Source organism: Petaurus breviceps, unplaced genomic scaffold (assembly GCF_028583685.1).
Source record: "Petaurus breviceps papuanus isolate PSGF00001 unplaced genomic scaffold, PetGlider_PUasm1.0 140, whole genome shotgun sequence".
NCBI classification, from domain to species: Eukaryota; Metazoa; Chordata; class Mammalia; order Diprotodontia; family Petauridae; genus Petaurus; species Petaurus breviceps.
Genome location: NW_027185698.1, coordinates 33593562 through 33603901, shown reverse-complemented (window position 1 = coordinate 33603901; position 10340 = coordinate 33593562). Strand labels below are relative to the sequence as shown.

General features: G+C 40.9%; 1 protein-coding gene across 1 annotated transcript in view; it reads left to right on the top strand.

Moving 5' to 3' along the window:
* Positions 1-245: 245 nt before the first annotated feature.
* TMEM128 (transmembrane protein 128) overlaps positions 246-10340 on the top strand; it is a 480334-nt gene continuing 470239 nt past the window's right edge. Inside the window, exon 1 of the mRNA XM_069069983.1 lies at positions 246-250. The gene's annotated coding sequence lies outside the window, so the exon portion shown is untranslated. The remainder of the gene's footprint in view (positions 251-10340) is intronic.

The window sequence follows — 10340 nt, the reverse complement described above, 5'->3', positions numbered from 1 at the left end:
ACTTAAGATCGCACAGCAAATAAGTGTTAGAGACCAAAACAAATATCTAGGTCTTTAGACTAGAAAGCCAGTGTTCTTTTCACTGCTTCACAGCTATAAGTTGATGCAATTTGGGGATAGGGATCCCCAAGTGGTTTTTAAGTCAGTATGATAGTGACCTTGGGCAAGCCACTTAACCCCAATTGCTCTGCCCCCCCAAAAAAAAGCAAAAATAAAATAAAATAAAAGTCAGTATGATTGTACATGGGGAAGCTAGGCGGTGCTATAATTTGGTCTCAGTCAAGAAGACCTGAAATCAACGCCTCAGATACTTACTAGTTGTGTGACCCTGGGCAAGTCACTTAACCCTGTGTGCCTCTGTTCCTCATCTGTAAAATGATCTAGAGAAGGAAATGATAAACCAATCCAGTATCCTTGCTAAGAAAACCCCAAAGAGGATCATAGTCAGATATGACTGAATGCAACAAGGATTGTAAAATTTGTGACATAGCTCACTCTCCATGCTGAATTTTGCAGATGACTAAATATTGTGACAATATGCACATCTTAAAGTACCATATAAAGTGAGTTTTTGTTGATTTTTGATGATGAGATGATGATGTCCTTCAAAAATCCAACTTTAATGTCTCATCAAGGCATGAAAATGGCTCACAAATCATTAGAGGGGCCAGGCTAGGTAAGCCTAATCATCAGAAGACTGATCACCAGGGAAAGATTAATTTCTTCAGCAATAGTAGCTCTTGAAGACTTTCTTGAGCAAATCATTTCATGTCTCTGAGCCTCAGTTTCCTCATCTGTAAAATGGAGTCTGTCGAGCTTTAAGATCCAGACCCACTCTAGAATTCTATGGTCCTATGTTCTACTGCAGAGGGAGAGATGTGATTTTATCAAAATACCCATGGCACTTTATCCTCATCATTCACTACTCTATTCTGAATTTCCAATTCAACATAAGCCAAATATTTGTTGCAAAGGACAGCAGCTGAATTTTTTTAATGGATATAATACCACAAACTTAACATTGAACATCAATACAAACAGTTCTATTCAACTGGCAATTACTTTCATTTAAATTAATTGATTTCTAGGCAAAAAGTAGCCAAAGACTTTCACTTCCCCCCTTCTAAGTCCCTCTCTGAATTCTCTGTGCATTCATTCTCATTGTCTTTTCCTCATATGATTGCAGTGTGCATTTATATAATGGAAGATTACAAAACAATTAAAATAGATTATGTGTAAACAAAGAAATCTGGAAAGACCAATGTTGACTTTTCAGAACACACTTTTCAGGTTCCTATGTCGATGGAGACAAATTAATAACTTTTTTAAAGGACTCATCACTGGAAAATTTCGTGATTGAATTCAATTCAATTCAATTCAATTGAAAACAAGATTGAATCTGCCTGTGGACTCACATATTGTCCCTAGCCACTGCCTCTCTGATTGGACCAGCTGACTGGAGGGTAGAGCCCTGGGCTTCAGGGTTTCCACTTAAGAAGGGTGTTCAGAAAAGTCTTTTCCCCATTTCCCATCAGCTATATTGCTTTTGGATTTCTTTGGACCTCTTTAGAGGTCCCGCTGTTTGCCTACAGCAACAAGATACCAAAATAGATGCTTCCCCGACCCCCCATGACTTAAAGAGGGCCATTGACCTAAAGATTATATAGAAAATAAGGGCAATCAGATACTGAAAATATTAAGAGTCAATAGTCCCAGCCAGGAGGAATCACCAATTAAAGTTCCTTAACTAATCAGATAAGGAATCGGTAGCAATACTGAGGAATAAGAGTTGACTTCAAGAAAGACCTGATAACTCCCAAAGGCAGGAATGCATGAATTAGACTGTGTGTCTGCTCTAAAAAGGGCTGCCCCTATCTACTCACAAGTTAGTCAGATCTGCCGGGCACTTACCTAGAGCTTTCAAAGCTAAGACTAAAACAAGAATGCACTGGTGATTTGCAGAAAAGGAAAAGAAAGAAAGGGCTTTGAGAACCTGTGCTTTCTGAATTACAGGGTTTTAGCTTCACTGGCTGCAGGGCCAGCCTTTGGCAATATTGGAAAGAATCTTGCTCTCCCCTCTATGGGTGGCCTCTTCCTCCCTCCTCCCCTCCCCCTCCAAGTTCCTGCTTTACTTCAGTGGGAGTTGGACTAAATTATCTTGAGCAGCTTCCAGCTCCCTAGAAGCCCTAACAGTCTGTTTTCCCCTTCCAGTTCTAGTATTCTTTGCTCTATGTTCTAAGGCTCCTTTCAACTCTGATGTCCTTGGTCCTAAAAGTGTCTCCCCAGTTGTTATTTTTTTCTCTAAATAATCAATGTTTCTGCTTCCCTAGCCCAGTAGCCTAAGGCCCCCAAGCAATGACATCCCTCCCAGGCCTTACATGCTCCACTAGGTGCCTTCATTCCCTCAGGGTCCTGCTGTTTTTCTAAATGATACCTTGTAAACTAATCCTGGCAGACAGAGAGTCTGCAGAACGTCCTTAATGGGTGACTAGGTAATAATAAGCCCTTGCATTTGTATAGAGTTTTATGATAGTAAAGTCTTTTCTACTAGATTATCTTGTTTGATCCTAGATGTGAATTATGTCAACTGTTAGAGACTGTCAAACACCCTCATTTTACATATAGGGAAATTGAGGCTCACAGAGGTTATGGTTTTCCTAAAGTGGCAAAACAAGAAATTAAAAACTAAGTCTTTTGAATCTGAGTTCATTGTTCTTTCCACTACATTGCCATGAATGCAAAAGCTATGTGAAATCAGCTAGCTAGTCATACTCATTCTCTCTCCTCTTCTCTCTCTCTCTCCCTCCCTCTCTCTCCTCTTCTCTCTCTCTCTTTCTCTCTCCCTCTCTCTCCTCTTCTCTCTCTCTCTCCCTCCCTCCCTCTCTCTCCTCTTCTCTCTCTCTCTTTCTCTCCTCTTCTCTTCTCTCTCTGTCTCTGTCTCTCTCTCCCCTCCCCCCCTCTGATTTGCCCACATGATCTGATAAAGTCTACACAGCTCATAAGCTGTAAGAACCAACTGGAACAGATGATTTCTCCAACCAGTCATTTCATAGGCATTAATAATATTGCCCTCCTCTTAGGAAACAGCAGAGTTTTGGAATCATAGATTTAAAACTGCAAGGGTCCTTAGAGATCATTGAGATGAACCTCCTCTATTCCACCCAAAATAGAAATCTGTAGCAATCTTTTTGTAAGCTTAATTGTAATATGTATGAATGAAATAGAAAATCTAGTAGAATGTAAGGTCCTTGAGGGCAAAGACCACCTAGGTTTGGATTTTTTTTTGTCTTGATAACCCCAGTGCCTCTAGCCCCATATTGTAGGAACTTTCCAATCAACCAGCATTTCTTAAACATCTGCTATTGGCAAGGCACCAATAGGCATGCTGGGTGCTGGGTTTTACCAAAAACCAAAATGAAATTTATCCCTAGGGGGGTGGAATAGTTATGTACATATATGTGCATATATACACATAATATATTACCTATATACACATGTGTGTAACCCCATTTCTAAGATCATCTCTATACTTTTTTCACCTATGCGCAGTGCCACACCTCTAACTCAGTATGTCAAGAACTGAACTCATCATCAGTAGGCCCCCTCTCTGTTCCTTTCCCCTAGGAAACCTTTGCATGCTCCCACTCACCTTTTTCTGCTGCTAGTATGAACGTTTTTCCTCTTACCCATGCTCAAAAACTTAAAATCACCTTTGACTCTTCATTCTTCCTCACTCCCAAACTTCCAGATATCAAATCCAGTCAATTCAACCACCACCCCACCAAAAAGTATCTTCAGAGTTCCTCTCTTGCCCTTTTCTGGCAGCATCTCATGATTCAGCATCCCTCTCCTCCCCCATGAGGGTCAAGAGCTCTAAAACAGCTAGAGAAAACACATACCTACTGACTAGGTAAGAGAAATATGTTTCAAATATATTCAAGGAGTAGAATATTGTTGACAATGTTGGGCCCTCTTGCCATTCACTACAAAAGTTGGTCCTTAATTCATTAAGGTCATAAACCTCAGAAATCTGATATGTTGGATTTAAAGAATAGAGAAGACCTTATCCTTAGGAATAGCACCCCATTAATAATTTCCCCTCTAACCTCACCCCTCTTTATTTCCCTCCTGGAAGAACAGAAACTTTTTTTAAATTAATGTTTGAAGATACCTACCCTCTTCTCCATATATGGCCAGAGGATCACCCAATTCTCCAAGGATATTCAGTTGGCCTAGCAGATCTGGGGCATGGGAAAGGCCTGGGCCTAGTTTCTGGCATTAATAGTTAAATCCAACACGTACTTATGAAATACCTAATACAAGTCAAGTCGGGAACTTTGTTGAGTGCTAGGGGTGCAAAAAACAAAACAAAACAAAAAAAATGTCCCTGACCCTCCCTCAAGGAACTTATCATAGTATACTAAATAATAAACAAGCAATCATAAGTATTTACTAAACACCTACTTTAAAATCTTGCTTGATTTATCCACAGGGTAATAATTGACAGTTAAAAATTAAGTTTCTTTGTTTTCTATCCCCCAGCTGAGTTCCTTGGCTTAGAGGCACACCTTTCTTCCTTGCAAAGGAGCATACCTTGGGATTCATTTTAAGTCCCAGCCTATCTAGAGTACTACAAATGGTTCTCTCCATTCTAGTTTTTAAGTAATTTTTAAATATCAACTGCTAAATCCTATTAATTCAATCTCCACATCTGTGTGAGGGTTTCCTTTTCCTTTCTTCAAAATAGAACCCTAATTAGTCTCCCTATCTTTAGTCTCTATCCACTCCAAACCACTCTTACAAAGTTTAGCAGCAAGCACCCCAAGCGTCCTCAGGGTTTGCAGCTACCACAGGTTCTTGGATCTGCTTTGTTAAAGGAAAGCAACTCAAAATGGGTTAACAAGCTTACTTTAATCAGTCAGACATATATTGTTTACCTTGTTCAGGGGAAAAAGGTCAGCACCCCAAACTTCAAAATATACAGACAGAATTATCAAGACATTAACGGATCAAGTAGACAGCTTTCCAAACTGTCCAACCATTACATCCATACCCAGTCAACATCTGGGTTTCCACATCTGGGTTTTTCAAAGCCGGGGGACTCTCAACAACGGCTTCCCAAAATTCAGATCAAATCACAGAACACTTCTCAAAGTGAGTCCCAAAACAAAGCTACACATCAGGGCTTATATAGCCTTCTCCTGGCTCAGAGAATGTAACAACCTTTTGGACCCAAAGGCCAATCAAAAAGTATCAACTGAAAAACAAGCCTCCCACTCCAGTCTCCAGGTGCACTTTAGCCTAGGGGCAGGGAAGATCTTTAAATTTGCATTTCCATTACACAAATCTGCCAAAATATGCTTCCTAAGGCATAGGTCTGACACCTTCACTCCCCTGCTCAAAAACCTTCATGGCTCCCAAATGCCTTTAGGATAAACTTCAAACTTTTTAGCCTGACATTTAAGGTCCCACACATTCTGGATAAGCTCTTTTTACTACACTATTTTACTATACTTCACACACTAATTTAAACTATTACAGGGAAGGGACCTCTTAAGAGAGGCATATTTGGGGGATGGACTCCCAGTGACTAGAGTTTAAAGAGACCAAAATGAAAGAAAAGAACTTTATTAGCACACTAAGAAATACGACTCTCACTGAAGAGTAGTTTCAGCATCTTGAGGTACAAATTCGATTTTTATAATCTTTTATGTCTACTTAAGACTATGCAACCAATCAGCAGCATTCTGTAGCAATTGAAGATAGTAAAGCATTTCACAGGAAAGATGGGGTATAGAAAGGGGAGGGGTATCAACCAAAGGAGGAAAAAAAGGAGTATTTGTAATGAAACTGACAGGATTTAGTTAGAGAAAACATTCCTGGTCCAAGGGTAGGAGACAAAGGAAAGTGACCAAATACTTTTTACAATTGTGAAAGAAGTCCTTTTAGATTATCCAAGGACAACAAGTAGTTATTACAACAGTGGATGAAACCATCCACTTTATCATGTCTCTACATAGTTCATTATATTTTACTTCTCTTTCAGTAGGAGTTAGGGACTTCCTAAAATCGGTTGGGGAACTAGTCCATGAAGATGTCTTAAAATGGTTATGATTCCTCTTTTTCACTCATACAACCTAACTGACCTAGATTTAACTATCACTAGATCTTCTTTTGTGCTCTTTCCCTTCTATGCATTCACTCAGGCTGCATCCCATGCCTAGAATGTGGTCCTTCCTCTCCTCCACCCATTGAAATCCTCCTATTCTCCTTTTCTATCTGGGCTCAACTGATAAAAAGGCTCATCCACAAAGTTTTCCCTGATCTCTCCAACTAAAAACAATCCTTGAATTTTCCTGGAGAATATTGTCTAGATTCATCCTTCACCCTCTCCTACTTTACTTTTCCTTCTAGTAATTCCCTGAAATATTAGAACCCTGGGGCAGGAACTGTGTTATTTTTCTTCTTTAGATTCCATCACCTACCATTATGCTCCACCCCTGAGGCATCAAACACAGGGCCCATGTTTCGTTTGACATTCCTGAGTTCTACCAGGAACCAGATTACAATGTAATTGGGGAATAATTAGCAAAATAAATAAAAATACAAGAAAATGTAGATAACATTACATTTAAAAACCAAATCGTTATGAGACCCTCAAAGAGAGAGAAAGAGGAAGAGGGAGAGACAGAGAGAGGAAGAGGGAGAGAGAGGCAGAGAGACAGAGACAGAGAGAGAGATGGGCCTAGGATATATCCTTGGGTAACAGCCACACTTGAGATAGTAGGTGATGATATGGTATAGGTATTTGACAAGTAAAGTAGGGGGGGAAAGACCCCCAAAACCCCAAAGAAGAAAATGTAAAAGGAAGAAAATGATGATCAGCAGAATCAAGAGGTAAAGAGGACTGATAACAGTCCATTTGATTTGGCAATCAGAAAATCGTTGATAGCTTTGGAAGAACAATTTCATTTGACTAGGTGGAAGTCAGAGTGCAAGGGACTAAGGAGTTAATGAGAAGAGAGGAGATTCAGACCACTGGTAAGCAATTAATGTAGTCTTCTTTCTAGGCTTTGAAAAGAAGTAATTGGATAAAAGCTTAAGGGGATTATGGGCAACTTGGTGAGTGGTGTGCTAGACCACAATCCGGAAACCCTTCTCTGGAATCCCACTTCAGATACTTACTATCTGTGTGACCTTTGGCAAGTCATAGGGTAATGGAGTCATAGACCTAGATCTGAAAACGACCTTAGAGGGCATCTAGTACAAAACCCAGAGTCACTGCAGCCTAGTGGCTAGGGTACTTCAGCCTCTGCCTGAAATGCTTACTGTGTGAATCTGGGTAAATTACCTAATTTTTCTGTACCTTAGTTTACTTATCTGTAAAAAATGAGAGGATTGGACTCGATGACCTCTGACCTTCCCTTCCACCTCTAAATCTGTGATCTTACATTTTTATAGCTGAGGAAACTGAATCATAAGGAGGTTGAGTATTGCCTAATATTACACAGCTAGTAAGTTGGCCTTCACTTTTCTCATCTGTAAAATGAGCGTCATAATAGTACCTGCTTCCCAGAGTTGTGGAGAGGATGGGATGAACTAAAGATATAAACCTCATTGTCCTATGTGAGTTAGTATTATTAGGGTCAAATGAGGGTTTGTTCTTTTTTATTTTAAGGGTGGGGAAGACATGCAGACTTGTAGATAACAAAGAAGTAAATGGATAGGGAAAGAGTGAAGATTAGAGAGAAGACGGATGATTGAGGAGGAAATCTGCTTCTAGAAAAAGCCAGAAAGGATGGAACTGCAGTAAAGGAAAAAAATGTAGGGGGGTGGGGAGTGGGGGGGGGGGTTTAAAGGATTCTAAATTGTAGAAAAGGAAAGTAGAGGAAGCCTACTCACTAGGAATGGCTTCTATTTACTAAGGTTTGATCTGAGAGCCTGGGGGCTGGGGGTGGTACTGGAGACTAGAGGAAAAGTTTGAAACAGGCTGGTTAGGGAATGTGATAGTCAATTAGGGAATAGTAAAAAGGATTGCCTTGGGTAGTTAGGGCCCCAGGGAGATTAGATAACATAAAACTGCAGGAGACTCAGTCAACTAGTTGTTTTCAGGGTCAGCAGCACTAATCGACCACTGAGGACACGTATGGCAGGATTTGACCTAGGGTTGGAGTTTGGCAAGGCATTGAACATCAATAGGACAGGTGGGCAAGGGATTTGAGAGTAGAGGACAATATGATGTTGAACTGGTTAATTATAGGGTCAAGATTGGAAAGGAGGAAAGTGAAGCTGGTGCAGTGGTAATAATCTGGAAAAGCCCTGAGGGGTGGCTATTACAGGGATAAAGAATAGATATTCAAGGAGCCAAGCAGAGGGAAGGATTGAGTAATCAGAGGACTGAACAGAGGGATTTCAGAATTCTTGATCATGAAGTGGAACATGTGGGTGATATGCCTGTGTTTGTGAATGAGATGGAATAAAAGTGTAGGTCATCGTATTTGAGATCGATGAACTTGGAGATCAGAATATTTGGAGGAACAAAAACATCTATGTCGAAGACCCTCATTTAAGTACAGGGGTTAGGGTGAAGGGGAATTAAATTAATTTTTAAAAAATAACCTTCAGGGGCGGCCAGGTAGCACAGTGAGTAAGAACGCCGGCTCCAGTGTCAGGATGACCTGGAGATCCAATCCCGAGCTCAGACACTTAGCACCCACCCGGAAACACCTGGCCATGTAACCTTGAGCAAGTTACTTAACCCAGATTGCTTTTTTTTTTTCCTTTCTCTTTAAAAAAAAAAAATAACCTTCAGTGGCCAGACCTCACTTAGGCCTACTTTGTCTCTTTCTGCCCAAGCAGTCAGTACTCCAAGCTCCATATTTCTCTCTCTGGATTTTCCACTCACCTCAATCAAAATGGATCCGTTTTCAAACTTAATACCTAAAACTTCTAAATTTTAAGTTTATTACACTTTAAAGTTTGCAAAGATCTTTCCATACATTATTTCCTTTGAGTCTCTGAACTACCCTAGGATTAGGCTCTACAGATAGTATACCCATTTTGCAGAGGAGGAAATTGAGGCTCAAAAGGTTAAATGCCATGCCCCTAGTCACGTAGCTAGTTGATGTAAGAGGTGGTATTTCAATTCAAGTCTTCTTGATTCCAGGTCTAGTAACCAAATCTTCTTTCCCAGTGCTCCCTCTTCAGCCCCACACTCCCTGTTATCCATCCCCAGATACCTCTCAGCACCTGGCACATAGTAGGTGCCCAGAAATTTATTAATGGATTTACCCAGGGTTACTTTTCCAGACACTATAGAAATCAGAACTGGAAGTCTAATTGATCCTGCCTCCCCTTAAATCAAGACCCCCCCCTTCTCTAAAAGAAAGGGTCCTTTCAGGTCAGCAGTCCATTCCATGCCCCTCACTTTACAGAGAGGAAACCTAGGCTCAGTAAAGTGAGGCAGCTCACAGTCACACAGCTAGCAAGGAACAAGGCTGAAATTTGAACCCAGGTCTACTGGCATCCAGTCTAATCTTGTGCTTTTCTCCCTAACCCTAACCCTTAAATAACCTAAGAATCTGCAGTGCTCTGACTAGCTGGTCCCCGAGGCTGCTTCTACCAAAGTGCGGTACTTTCATTCTAGCTCGGATTGCTGCCCGCCTTTGGCTCATCCATCCCCCGGATCTTGGGTAAAGCACTCCCCTTTTTATTGCTCTTTTATTGCAAAACCTGAAGCAGACAATGCCCCTGCCTCAGGAGGGAGAGGGAGGGGTGTCTATCACGAAGTAATTAGGGTCTGGGAATTACTTTGATCCTTTATATCTCTAGATAAGTGCTGAGCACCCAACCTCGATAAGGGAGAAAGTGGTTTACTTTGGAAAGTGGAAGCGCATACATATATGTACACATACACATATACCTATGCATGCACGTGTATACACACTCATGCGCATGCATACACACACATACACATAAACATATTCATATACACGCTACAATCCACCAATCTCTCAGGTTCTACTGAAAGAATGTCTCACAAGGTATGCTCGGGAATCGGGCTCCAGGAATGCCAGAGCAAATTCCAGGGTAATTCTCCAGGAAACCAGGAAACCGAGGACAACAAACTGCAGGGAAGCAAAGCTCGAAACCAACCCTAGTGCAAAACAATTACCAGCCAACACATGTTTTACATGAGCATGCAAGTGTTAAAACTGATTTAATTTTCTTCTGTAAATAAAGAATCCCATTGGAGCGTGCATGTTTATCTCCCTGGAAAAGATAAAAGTGTTTCATCTGCCAGTAGCCTCTGCCTGGAGAGGTGGGGGGTGGGTGAAATT